This window comes from Haemorhous mexicanus, chromosome 3 (assembly GCF_027477595.1).
Source record: "Haemorhous mexicanus isolate bHaeMex1 chromosome 3, bHaeMex1.pri, whole genome shotgun sequence".
Taxonomy (NCBI): Eukaryota; Metazoa; Chordata; class Aves; order Passeriformes; family Fringillidae; genus Haemorhous; species Haemorhous mexicanus.
The window spans coordinates 7,702,437-7,717,148 of record NC_082343.1 but is presented as its reverse complement, the minus strand read 5'-3'; the positions used below and the strand labels follow the sequence as shown (position 1 = coordinate 7,717,148).

At 42.8% G+C, this 14,712-nt stretch overlaps 1 long non-coding RNA gene across 1 annotated transcript in view; it reads right to left on the bottom strand.

Moving 5' to 3' along the window:
- Window positions 1-14,306, bottom strand: part of LOC132324510 (uncharacterized) — a 31,983-nt gene extending 17,677 nt beyond the window's left edge. The window contains exon 1 of the long non-coding RNA XR_009485658.1: window positions 9,231-14,306. This is a non-coding gene — a long non-coding RNA (uncharacterized LOC132324510). The remainder of the gene's footprint in view (window positions 1-9,230) is intronic.
- Between the last annotated feature and the right edge of the window lie 406 nt (window positions 14,307-14,712).

Below are 14,712 nucleotides of genomic sequence, written 5' to 3'. Positions count from 1 at the left end.
AGCCTCACAACTCCTAAAGCAGCTTAAATTTAGTGTCTGAACACATTACCAAAGAAAAGAGTACTACTCTAAAAGCACACATTTATTGTATAAACCTCAGTATTTTGTGCAGCTTTTAGGTTCACTGCAATCCTACTGTACTACATTTTTATACTTCTTTAAATAACCACTGGGTGTCACAGTTATCAACAGAAAATGCTTGGGGGACTTTTCCAGGTTCATTTCAATTGGGATTTATATCATCAGAGGTAATACCAATTCCTATACCTGTAATGTTAATACCCACTCCCATTCCAAGATGAGAAAATGGCTTCCTCAATAAAAAATAAATTTAAAAAAAAAATCAGAGTTAGTACAAACTGTGTTCTTTTAGAAAATGTAGCAAAATGGAGACTTCTCTTTCAAATTTAGCCTACAGGTAAGATTTTGTCATACTGCACATTTGTGAAGTTCACTACTGGAATGGAATGAGGCAATCCTAGATTTGATGGACTTGAGAAAAAATTTCCATAGGCTTTCTCTTTCAAAAATTAAGAGACATGAGAAACAATTATTTCCTCTCTACTTCATAAGAATCCCATTCAATCTAAATATTTTGGCATCATAAATAGCATTATAGCCTTATGCTTCAGGTCCCAGCTCTCGGAATCACACAACTAGCAGAAGAACTTGAGTTTTCTTAATTTAAAAGTAAGTGTATGGTCTTCACCACAGAAAAGAAAATGTGACCCCAGTGACTATTCAGATTTGCAAATAACAGCTTTAAATCATGCAAGCTGCTCTGTGTCTTTGTTCACTTTATTCCCAAAGGAACAAAGTGCTGCTCACCTCCCAAAATCCCCATGAGATGAGGATTTCACCCACCCACATGTGTGCCTCACACCTGGAGAACTGGAGAGCTGCTCTGTGCACCCAAAGCTTGGGCAGCATCAAGTAACCAAGCACCAAGTGAACTTGTAATTTTAGAGACTGTGTCACCACATAGGTGATCCAAATGATCCATGAGGAAAGGCTGGCATGGCTGGGACACCTGGGAGAAGACAGAGTGGACAACCAAAGGATTGGTGCTCCTGAGTGCCTCGGAATGTCTGTAGGATACTTGGGAAGCCTCTGTCATACCCATGCTAAGGGATACTGCTCTGGAGCAGATGCTAAGAGCAGTCAGGGATTCATATTTGGGATAATTCTGGACAGCAGAGTTTTGGGGATCTTTGCCAGGACCTGTAAGATGTGAGGAAAGAAGGAGGAAGGTATTTCATGGATATCTCCTGTATCTTGGAGTATGACGTTTGAGGGCTGAATTAAGGAGCATGGGTCAGTTACCAGCTGCCACATTTCTCATTCCCTACTTTTTCTTACCCATCTTCAAAAATGGAGACAACTAAAAAGGGAAGCAGAGAACTGACCTAATCCCTGAGAATCAGGCTCCACAGAAGCACCTACAGTTCCTGGCCACCGTTCAGGTGACGGGGGAGAGATGCAGGCTGGGACATGGGCAGATGAGACAGAAATGCCAAACAGGCACTGTCATGAGAGATGTGCAACACATGGAAAGCACCAGCCTCTCTCTCTTTCTCTCTCTCTAGAAAATCACCCTGCCCTGCCCAGCATTTTCCAACTCCTCCATTTCAGCCACTTGCTGCCTGAGCAGCTAAAATGACTGTCTCAGCCAGAAATGTGATTTTTTTCTCTTTTTTCCTTTTAATCTATATTCATCCAAGTCCAGCTGCACAGAAAAAGGCACATGCAGGAGAATGCAAGCATTATCTAATACATAAAAGATGGATGCAGAGAGGAAGAGAATTAAGCTGTTCTTCATGCCCAGCATGGCACGATAAGAAGTAATGGGTGTGAACTGCAGGTGGGAGTTTTAGACTAGACATTAGAAATGGCTTCTTTTACCAGTAGGCATAATAAGGACTTGAATAGATTGCTTGAGGAGGCTGCAAAAGACTTCAAAAACAGGTTAGACAAACATTTATCAGGAATCATATTGGTATGATTCATGTTTGCAGACTGGAGCAAGGAATGGATCGTTTAAAGTTCTGTTCTCCTGTGATTTTTTGATCCAAAGATGCCTAATGACCTATTTTTTTTTTTGCTAGGGATTGGTCTTAAACAAATCTCACAATCTTAAAAACCTGCCAGCATAATAATAAGAAGGACTTCTTAAAAAATAAACATTATTCCAATGCCTTCTCTTAGTCAAAAAGCCCTCCCACTCTGCAACACATTCAACTACAAAGCTGAATAGAGTCAGTAAAATACTGAAAGCATTAGCAGCACTGCTAACACTGTGGCAATAATACAGCAAGTGATCTGAAATCCCCATTTCTTTTGACCAACTTCTTGCCACTTGTACCTTTCTGTCCTTCTTGGCACCCCAACACAATACATAATTTTCTAAATTACTTGAGCTTTTCTGCACACTTTGATTAACATAGCAGGTGCAGTTATTTAGACCATTAATGTCCTAGCAGTAGTGGAAGCTGGGAGTGACCCCACTGCAAATTAACAGTTCAGACACAAGAGGTGAATGGTGCTTTAAAATACAGCTGGAAATTTTCCACTGTACCCAAACAGGACTTGGTCCAAGGTCCTTGTCCCAAAGCTGCCCTCTTAACACAAGTCACTTGAGTTGGAGGAGAAAAGCATTACAGATTAATTCTGGTTTGTGGAGAAAAGAGGCTCTTTTCTTCCAGCTGAAGTTAAAAGCTGCCAGCAAACATCAGCGACCTATTTGGAAATTTTGGACTGACTCCTCATGTGATTTGACCATGGACTTTTTCTCCACTTTCTATTGTAATATTTCTATGAAGTCAGTCACCAAAAGCTTCTCTGAGTCAAATTCATTCTCTCTGCTTTCTCTTCACACTGCTGTGCCACTATTTGTCTTTCCCATTCCCATCACTTCTCAGCAATAACTTCCCTTCCAATAGTTTGAAAGCCTGATGCCAATGTTAAGAATAAACCTACAGGGGGAGGGAAATCCCCCCTATTCAACCTGTTCTGTCCATGTTACCTTTCCATTTTGTCTCCTCTTTCTAAACTGTAAGCTTGCAGGGGCATGGACAGACTTAAATTCAAAGTAAAAACCTACAAAAGTAAGGCTTACTATGCCTGGGCCTGCTGGGATCACTGGTACATGGACATTAAAACATTGCATTTATGTACTGTAAATAATGCAATGTAATATGATGTCAGACTGTGGCTACTACTGCATTCCCCAGGAAACAGAAGGAATAATAGAGGCATTCTTCTTGAAATATTACAAAAAATTATGAAAAAAAGGAGATGCAAAAAAAAGGACAGTGTGATAAAACATACTGAGAATGTGCTGGTCACATGTCAAACCACACTGACAATTCCTGAATACAGAACTGGCCACGGAGTGGGGTCCCACAGCGTGTGTTTGGTAATTGCATCACCTGTGCTACATATTCTCAATAACTTTGGTTGAACTACCTGACTTATTACTCATGTAACCCTATAGTTAAATGCAGGATATGGCTGCACAGCTCAGCACAGCACTCCTACCAAGTAACTCCAAAACAAGATGCTGCAGAGGTGTGTCACTGCTCCTCCCCGGTAATGAGCACAGCAGCAGCTGGGAAGGAGGGCTGAGCTGGGAGACCTGCATCTTCCACAGCCCCAGCCCACAGCCCAGTATCCCTCTGGGAAGGGGAATGAGGAACAGGACAATTGTTAGATCCATCCCACTTCAAAGACTCTAAGAAACAGCCTTCTGATGTCTGTGTAGCACAAATGGCTATAAAGATAAGATCTGCTTCTCTTTTAACTGAGAGACCTCTCTAAGATTCCAGTCCTTCTTGTTCACAACCACTCAAATTGCTCTTCCTCTGCAGAGCTAAAACGATGGCAGCGTGATCAGAAGTCACAGCAAATCGAGTGTTACATTATTATTGATTAATTACATCATTAAACACATTGTAATTTGTTTCAGTGGACCCTGTGTGGTCCCACACAGGTAAGAATCACAAAGAATGTGCACTGAAGCCAACAGACCTTACACACAAGTGTAAACCAGTCTTAAAACAATGTAAATCTCATTTAGGTAAACAAACAACAGCCCCAATATGTCATCCACCTGAATTCATTAAAATAGCAGTTTATACCAAATATTACTTGGGCTGATCACCACGAGTCATACCCAGAGAACCTCATTTTGATATTCCTTGTTCTTCCTCACAGAAAACTTCTGCAGTGTAAAGAGAGCAGGATTAGGCCAAACAATTCCATGAGCTCATTAGCTTCACACCACAAACACAAATCAGACACGTGTAAGAATAAAGAGCCAGTTTGGCAAGATACCATGATGCCAAGTCAGGTCAGTCAGGTTATAATAATTTTTAATTAACACTCTTCCAAGTTTCAGTGTTATTTATTTGCATGCCAGTGTCACTCAGAACAATCCTCTTCCCTCCCTATGAAAACCTTGGAGGAAAACTGAAAGAAAAATTTTCAGCCTGATCTGGACAAAGAGAAAGGCAATGTAATGACAAATGAAAATGACAGGTGAACTTGAAAACTCTTAACAAAAACATCTGTAGAAATGAAAAGACTGATATCAGTCTGACATCCACTGATAAAGAAACAAAAAACATAAATCAGCACAGTTTGAACACCAGAGAAGACATGATTTCTACTAGTCTATTTTTGATTATGTTTATCCAAGCAGCAAAAATTCCTCTTCTCAGAGGTTTTATATTGCCTTGCCCCTGAAAATGCTCCCTTTTGAAACACTGCTAGTGTTATTCCCTAAGGAATACAAAGGTCCAATGTAAAATTCAGCAGGTTGAGCATTCTAGACAGTTTCATTAAAAAGAAATTGCTATTTTAATTATTTTTTGAAAATGCTTGATAGTGCAATAACTATGCAATATTATTCATCAAGGCTTGTTTCAAAAGCCAAGTCATGGAAGCAGTTGTTGACAATCTGAAGCTGCCTCAATTTACTGTCTTCTAGTAAAAAAAATCCAGACTGAATATCCATAGGGTTTGTTCCATATATTAAATTATTTACAATTTAAATTAATGTTTATAGGTATTTGTGTTATATAGGTAAAATGATAAAAACCATTGAAGGTGTTGAAAGACATAGCTAAAATTGCTATTCCTATGACAAACTTTTGATCATATGTGAAGTAGCATAGCCTTATTATCCACATAATATTTGCCATGTATTTCATTATCAATATTTTGTTAATATTGATAAAACACAAATATTTAATACATTATAAAAGTAAGATGTAGAGTAATATATTAGTCCATGTAGAAGACAGATAAAGGGTGTTTTAGCATCAAATAACTCATAAGATTTCAGGGAAGTCATAATGTGTTTATACAAGATATTTTAGGATATCTGCATGGTAAAACTTTTTTAACAATGAAGTAGATGATCCTAAGTCTCTTCTCAGTGTTGAAATAATGTTATCATGATATTGTTGAAGGAGGCATGCAAGTATGTGTTATGGGATAATGACTTTATAAAATATATGAATTAATATGAAAAATGAATGTGCTTAGTGAACAAAAGTGCCTATTTTAGAGTTTTGTTGAAAAGGCTTTATTTTCAAGATGGATTACTTGTATTTCTTCTTTATTTTTACAAAGGATGAGAGATGGTGGGGAGAGAAACTGCTGGCAGTTCTGTATACACAGAATGCTTACTGCACTTAATCAGAAAAGGGTTTTAAGCTTTCACCTTGCTTTTTGTTCATCTAATTATTATTTCCATAATAATTTTAATAGTTTGCATATTTTTAAAGTAACAAAACTAAGCATCAGTGACTACCCTTTACTATCTAATGAACTGCACATAGGCTCTAGTTAGGTCCAAGGGTCAGAGGACACATGCCCTGAAGAATCAGGAGGATGGAGAGGCCTGGGAGCAGCTTCAAGATAACATGTGGTAGGTCTAGACCCTCAGAGATCCCCAAAGGTCATCCTGGATCCTTCCTGCCAACATCCCTGGAGACCTTCTGCTCCTTCAGGTGACCTGTCAATACTGGCCTGAACATCCCTGGCTGGCTGGTTTTCTCCCACAGCTGGGTCTTAGGATCCACTATGACCTTGAGAACAGATGATGACAGATCACCAAGAAGGGATGTGATGGCACAGCTCCAAAATCCATGAGCCACAGGCTGGCCTCCCAGTAACACAGGAGTAAGTGCTCCGCTACCACAGCTCACTGAGGCTGTCAGTGGCACAGTGCCAATGAGACACTGTTTGAATTTCCAAACTTACAACCACAGTGGTAGAATGTAGGCCAGAATTCACCTCTTTTAACTCTACTCACCTACAAGTGAGTGATGTGCTCTAACGTGGCTGGGCTAGGCTCCCACAGTGTCACTGCAAGACACCAGAAAGCCACACATCCCATCCTATGATGAGGATCTGGGATGAATCACCTTTGTGGCTGCCTCCACCTCTCCAGAGGAAGCCTAGGAAAATAGCTAGGCCAACTGCTTAACTTAGACATGTACAAAGTCAGGCTAGATTAATGCCATGAACTATGTTTTTCAAAAAGAAAGTTCTATCAAGGTTTCCCTGCTAACACTGTTGTTACAATAACAGCAAAGCAGATTTATCAAGCTATCTACTTTGCATTTGTGTCAATGCTCCTGGCAAAATGAAATTAGTTCTGTTCAGCTGTGTCTTTGGCACTGCACATCCTTGGCAGGGGACTCCTAACAACACATGGGTATTCTTTTAGCTTCAGGGAGAGGAGTCTTTGTCTTTCAGGACAGAAAGCTTGAGCTCATTTCAGGATGCATTTGTGAGGTTTTGAAAGGCCATGGTGTGCAATATAATTAGTTGCTCTGAGGTGACAGATTTGTTAAAATCTATAAAACTAGGTTCCAACTGTGAAAACGCAGTAAACAGTGCTGCCCACAGAAGTATGTCTATGCATGCACTGAAATATTTAAAAGACCCAGCCTTTGATGCTAATTTTACAAAACTCCCCTTTCTTCCTTCCAGCTGGAACTCCTTCCCACCATCCATGCCTCCCAGCACTGGCAGTATCCAGCAGGACAGACTCCTCTCTCAGACATGGTGCTCTGAAGAAGTGCTATTAAATCAGAGTTACTGACAAAAAAGGTGTTGGTATTTATAGAAAATGAGGAACTACCTCAGAAATTCTACAGATGGAATTGTGTCTATTGTGTCAACATGTCCTGCTGGATAAAAATAGGAATGACAATATCTAGGGTGTCCTGTCCATTAGTCCAACTGGTGATGAGTAATGCAGCCAAATGCATGTCAGTAAATCCTACCTACCACACCATGCTTCAGAAACCCTCTTGGCACTCTTCTTTAAGAGAGAAGCCACAAAAGCATAAAGGTTTAATCTGCATGTATTTGAAATTATTATATCATTTATGAGGCAAAGATTCAAATAAGGTATATTAGTTGCTCCAAATACGTCTCAGTAAAAAACCATCTCTGCCTACATTCCACAGATTGTACCCTCTTCAGAAAACCCCCAAGTGATACGGAAAAATTGGTGAATGTTACACTTTCAATCGGAGAAATCAGGTTGGTTTAGTACAAAAGACCCAAACACATTAGTCAAAGACAAAAAAACTGAACTCTCTGATACTAAGAGCCTTTGGAAAAGGATCTGAAGAAACTCTTCTGGAAATTAAAATGTAATGTTTAAAAGTTATTGGATCACATGGATTGAACAATTTACTGCCTGGTGTTAGCCTCAGACAGAACTTGTGTCTTGAATGAGCATCCTCCTGAAAGCCTCAGGACTCAGTCTTCAGTAGCATGCAATGCTCTTGCCCACTCCTGCATCTCAGGCCAGTCTAATTCTGGAACAACACCCTCTTTCAAGTGTGCAGAAAGTATTTTTGTGCTGGACTAGTGTTGGTGCCTTGGGTTCTTTATCAGAGTAGATATTTGAAACTTCCTGAGGTACTAAGTCTGAGAGTAAGAGCCAGAGCTGATGTACCAGAAAACATTAGATGAAGTGGTAAAGACTTTTTACTTCATAAATGTGTGGAGCCACACAAAGGAATCTTTTCTCTCCTTCTGTGGCTCTTTATTTCTGATGCAAATACTATGCAACAACAAGGGAGGAGGAGCTTGTACAGGAAGTTGTATTTTAAGTAAAGGTACAGTTACAAGAAAAAGTAATGATTTCCCTTAAAATAAGGGGCACTTAAATGACATTCTTGTGACACTTGCCTTTAATCTCTTGCCCGGAGTAAGGAGAGTCTGGTTCACTTGCTTTTTTAAACACGGACTTGGAACACCATATATTTCTGATTAAGAAGGGGAAAAAATTAGTAACTAATCCCAGGGCTCCAAGGAGCTATTCACAAGCCTAATGTTAAGATGTAATCTTCTGGTGATTACGTAATAGTTTCCCCCTCTGCCCATTCCAGAGTGGATATGAGATACTACAGTCTACATGCCTGGTCTTGAATGTTTGGTTCCAGGTATGAGAGCTCATTGCAGCTGCCTAGTGAAAGGCCAAGTGTACATGTCATTCTGGGAGAGACAGGATAGGCAATAGAAGGTGGTGTGCCACCCCACTCAGGGTTAGGCTCTAGGAGCTATGTGGGAGTTGGCAGACACAATTAACAAGCCTGAAATAACAATTGCCTTGAGAGCCAGCACAAAATAAAAGGCAGGGGAGCAGCCTTCAAGTAGGAAAGTAAAATAACTGCAACAACAGCAGGACAAATCTAATCTCACATAAAAACACCAAAAACCCATCTGAGACCTGGACATGAAATCAACACACTGATATTAAGGAACACAGATCACAAGAAACAAGAAGCTTGGAATCCTCCACGGAATAAAATCAGTGATTAGCTTTTCTGTGGAATATCTGCCAGCTCCTGCTGCACACAATGGTCAGAAGGGGGTTTCATAAGTGTTAGAGTGAGCATTTACACCTATCAAGATGCAGAGGAAAAAAAAAGAAAAATCCAAGCAAACTGTTATTCTGTCCAGTGCAATCCACTGCAGCACTGACACAGTGGCCTACTGTCTTTTCAAATCCTGGCCACACCTGACTTCTAAACATATCTGAAAATGCCTGATGCATCACAGGATACACAGACAGATTTTGCAGGTGATATCTAGAATAGTCCCAGACAGATAAATCCTGCATGCAAAGCAAGTCTGACATGTCAGATTCACAGCATATGCAATATTGTCTTGCTCAGAGAAGTTGCACAGTAAGTACCAACCTGGCAGCACACCCCTTGCACATACACGTTTTATCTGTCCTTACAGAGAAGTCTGAGCTCTCCCAATGCATCCTGCACATCCAGAAAAGACACCTGTGGCAATGGAAATACAGGGGAATCCATGCCAGGTATGCTCTTCCTACGAGAAATTGCACTGACCACATAAAGATAGGACACACCCTGTATTAAACAGGACGTTCTGTACCACATGGGATCCCTGGCACTTTCTGACATTTATTTTTGTGACCACAGCATGCTGTGCTTACTCAGGAGAGTGCAGAGGTCAACATCAGTGTATGCACATGAATTTGGTGGACAGAAGACACTGTGTGATTACCTAATATTTAATTAGGTTGCAACGAAAGCACTGCTGCCCTTATCTTCACTATGCAAGCTCAGCTACAAAGCAACAGGATGGCTGCACTGAAGCTTTGGGATATAATATCAGTAACCCCTGAGACATGACAATTATCCAGTCACCAATACTGTTCCCCACCAACACAAGGATAGTCTTGTAGAAAGTATATTTATAATCAAAGCAAAATGAAAGTTGGGCAAGATATTTTGAAGGTCACTGGTTCAACCTCCTGCTATCTCCACGGCTATCTTCAAAGATAAAGTAGGTTGCTCAAAGTCTTTTCCTGTCTAGTTTTGTTTCCAAGGATGGAAAATCCACAGCCACTCAGGGAAAATGCTCTGCTTGACCATTCTCACTTTGAACTTTCGTTTTCTTACACACAATTGGAATATCTCTGGGTGCAGTTTCTCACTTTTATCTCTCATCCTGTTGGCGACTATCTCAGAGAAAAGCCTTGTGCCATCTTCCCTATAATTCTCTCTGGGAAGGTGCACATTGTAATTAGATCCTGCTGTGGCCAAACCCACTTCCTCACACAGCATGTGCTTCAGCCCCTCACAGTCTCAGCAGCCTCTGCTGAACTGGCTGCTCCCAAACTAGACAGTGTGTACCCAGTGTGGCCTCACCAGTGCAGGACTCAGAGCTCATACCTGCTGGCTTTAAGGAGAATGCAGCTCTGCAGGTGTTGGAATCCCATGAGGAACTTCTTTTGTCCACCTGGATGGCCAGGCCCTTTTCTGCTGGGCTACTTCCAAGCCAGCTGGTTCTCAGCTTGTAGCATCCTATAGCCTGTTCCATATTCAGGACTTTGCCCTTGTCTCTGTTGACCAACACGAGGTTCTCACTGGCCCACACCTGCAGCTTGGCAAGCCTCCTCTGACTGGTGCCTCCTGTGTACCAGCTGATCTCCCCAGTTTGGCAAGGAGAGCAGCTGAAAACTTGCTGAGGGTGCACTCTGTACCACCCCCTGCGTGGTGACCTTGTCAAATGAGACTCGCCCCAGTACTGATCCCTGACCCCTCCTAACAGGGCAGCAGACAAGACTTCAAACCAATGACACACAACCTTCAAGCCTAGGGGTACAAGCAGTTTTTCACACCCAGGGTCTGCCCACCTCACCCACATCTCCCCAGTTATAAGGTTATCGAGGAAATCCACCAAAAGCCCTCATAAAGACAAGCTTGAACGACATTCTCTGCTTTCCCTGTGCTCACTAAGCCCAAAGTCAGTGACACTGGGTCAGACACAACCAACTTTTGCCTTTGTTCAGTCACCTTCAGTCTTTAAATGTCATGGACTTTCCAACGTCACAGGTTGTGAGTACAAAACTGGTGAGCTCCCTCAACACTCAAGTAAGTGTCATGTGGCCCAGTGGACTTGTATATGCCCACTTTGACAGAGTGGACTTTCTGTGGGGAGTTTCCCTCCTCTGCCCAAACCCTACTACAAGCACAGAAGCTTGGGAGATGGGAATGGGGTTTTTCCCAGCAAAGTCCAAGATGAAAGAGGTCTCTTCTTTTTCCTTGACCTTTATGGCCAGTTTAATCACCCAGTCCTGCAGCAGGCCCACATATTTCCTTGTCCTCCTTTTGCTGCCAAATCACCTGTAGAAGCTCTTTCTGTTGCCCTTCACGTCCTTCAGTTGCAACTCCAGCCAGGTTTTGGCTTTCCATATTCCACTCCTCTACTAAAATACTGACCATCCTCCTCTGCATGAAGTGATGAAGAATCTCACACCAGTGTAATTTGCTTACTATCTGCTGAATGATTTCTAAAAATGCTGTTTAAGGAAAGTGCTTATCTTTCATCCTTATCTCATTTTTTGGAAGTGGCAAGCACATCCAGGTGCCTGTTCCAGCCTTTATTTAGCTGGTACTGTGGAAAATGTGATTGTTCTAAATTATTCTTTCTTCCTTTGTTCTTTGTTGTTAGTTGGTTTGTTTCCAGCAACCTTAGATTTGATGCAGAAGAAAAGGGAAAGTATACACACCTGATAGGGAATCAAACAATTAATTACCTTCAGCGTTCAGCTTTGACTGCTAATCCATCTCTCGAGGATTTTCTCTAATATTTTGTAGTATTACAGCTCTGCCCAAGCAGCCTCACATGGTTATTATCAAATAACCCAGGCCCTTAATGAGAGTTCCTTCCTATTATTCAGATCTGGACTATGTGCTCCATCCTCCTCTAAAACAAAATGGTAGGGGAAAAAAAGTTAAAAAAAAAGACCTAAATTAGCCAAAGTTTATTAGTTCTAGCCAGCTCATGAACAATAAATTCAAGGGTTGTTTTTTCTGACTTTCCAGATCTAGAAAATGGAAGTGCTTCTTGCTTCTCAAGCATCTGTATTTAGTCTAGAATGTCCCAATATGGGTTTCTTACACTTAAGAGTAACACTAGTTCAAAATATTCTACATTGGTAATTTCATTTGCTGTTTTCGACAGGGAATGATTGCTCTCTAGTATCTAAAGTATCACAATAAATAAGAAGTATTTCTGCAACATTTTCTCTGTTAAACATGTGGAACTTGTCTGAAGTTGTCTGAATTACAATACAGTCAGAATTGTACATATTCTGCACAGTTATGTATTGCAACTCTGCTTCAATAACGTGGCTGGTGTTACAACTGTATTTAAGGTTGCCAAAATTTCTCTTCAAAATTCCTCTTCTGGGTGTTTATAAGTTTGTCATTTTTTACAGTTGAATTGGTGCATTAATTCTCTACTTTTGGGAAACTTTAAAGATGCCTGAATAGGATGAACTCATACTTCTGTTATTGTAATAGAGTCATCTGTCACAAGTGAGACAGATGTGTTTTGTATTTACCAGTTGATTCTCTAATTGCTCAAAAAGCTGCACACTTATTTGGATTATTAAACCTGCCCTCTCTCATCTGGCTGTAGAATAGAATCAGATCCAAAACAGGGCTTAGCTGATGAAAAACTGAAAAAGCGTGGCGCCCTTACCCCTTTCACAATTCTCTTTTTCCTGTGACTGTGCCAGCCCCAGACCTGTCTTCCAAGATCCCCTCCTGGTGACTGGAGAAAGTCTAGGAGGAGTAAAAACCACCTTTATGACTAGGGAAGGCACAAAGGTGACAAAGGACAACAGGTGCAGACAGTGGGAAGGGGTTTTTACCATCCACTCCCGTGGACACTGTGGCACAGGGCAAGAAAACATAGTCTTGATCTTTAAAGTTCACTTTTAGGTGCCTTCACAGGGTCTGTGCTGCTCTCTGCAATTGTTCCTGCCATCTTTACTCAAGTCTTTGAATTATGGATGCAGTGATGGCATCTGGGGAAGACCAAGAAAGAACTCAAGAATGCTGAAAACACACAACAATGGAAATGAGAGTATATACAGCAGTGAAGTGACTAAAACACAAGCCTTGTGTTCTCCAGCAATGGTTGGTCAGCTAAAAACACAAAATCAACATTCCCCTTTCTGGAAGACCGATGTTGAATTTAACCCTACAGCCACACCAGGTCAGAAGTCAGGGACAAAGCCCTTTCCAACCTCTCCCTCTGATGTAAGAGTGCTTTAGCTGTTATCAGCCAAATATCTTCTGCTGCCTCTAAACAGGGCCAAGGTATCTACTTCAGCTGGCCAGGCCTCCATGAAGTCTCATCTGCTTCTCTGGTTTCACTCCTTTCATGCATTTTGTCCCTCCATGGAGTTCTCCACTGGTCTTGGGCCTCTGGTTTCCCCCAGCTGGACTTTTTCAAAGTTCCACTCAAAACAAAGCACTGTTGCTCAAACTTATTAGTTTAACCTAAGCCAGTACTCCTAAAACCTCAGCTTCTGAAGGGGAAGATATTTAGATATTAACCTCAGCTTTCAATAAGGAAAAAAGAGTTTTGTTATTTCCCTTTGGGTTTTGGAGAAAAGTTCGAGCATACCAAAGATAAAAATTCTAGGCTCTAAACCAAATAACATAAAACATATTATTTCAAGATGTTATTTTTAAAGACCAAGATTTCACTCATGACTTTTGACCAGTGGCCTGGCTCAGGATTTGTGTTTGCCTTCCACCACACAGGAGGGTTAGCAGAGAGAGACCACAGGGCAGAGATGGAGACCCTTAAAATTCCCACTGTCTTCTGACAGCCTGTCCTGACAAATGTGTCCGAACTCTCAACATTCCTGCAAGATCCAGCAAAACTGCCATTTCCCCCCTTTTTCCGTGCCAACACATGCAGTGACAAGACCGTCAGCAGGTCTGAAACCTTCCAGTAACCAACCTGTGCAACACCAGGATGCGACTTCATGAAGCATTTTCCTTTTTTAGAAACCCCCAAACGCAGAATCATAGGATCAAGGTTGGAAGGGACCTTAAAGACCATCCCGTTGGGCTGGGACGCCTTCCACTAGACCAGCTTGCTCAAAGTCCCATCCAACCTGCCTTTGAACACCACCAGGGCTGGGGCATCCAAACCTCCCTGGGCAACCCATCCTAGTGTCTCATCACTCTCACATAAAAGCATTTCTTCCGCGCACCCAACCTAATTTCCCCCTCTTTCAGTTTGCACCCATTTCTCCCTGTCCAAATTATATCAGGAAACCACCTGAGGCCAGAAATTACCCGGTCACCTCCACGGTGTCACAGGGACGGCCGGTCCCACCGGGACACGTCGGGGCAGCCCACCGCACCTCATGCGGGACCACCCTCACCCCTCTCCGAGGGCACACACCGGGCACATGCCCGGGACCCCGGCTGCCCCTCGGGCACGACGCCCACGGCCCCCGAGGCGCCGCGGGACCCCGCGCGGGCGGGCGGCGACCCGGGCGGTGCCGTTGGGGCGTCCCCGTCCCCGCCGGAGGCCGCCCCGCCGCCGCCCCCCGGCAGCCGTGGGGCCGTGCCCACCGCGGCCCCGGGCGGCGGAAGTGTGTGTAGGGGGCAGTGCAGGAATTTCCTGTGACGTCCCGGCCCGGACTCCATTAGGTGCAGCTGGGCTGAGAGGAGACAAACCCGGCGGGCAGCGAGCGGAGCGGGCCGGGCGCCTGGGGCTGCCGGGCGGGGGCTCAGGGCAGCGGCGGCCGCCATCGCCAGAGGGAGCCCCGAGCGGGCGGCGGCGCTGCCTCCGGGACCCCCGGCGGGCGCAGGGCCCCGCTCCGCCTCCCCT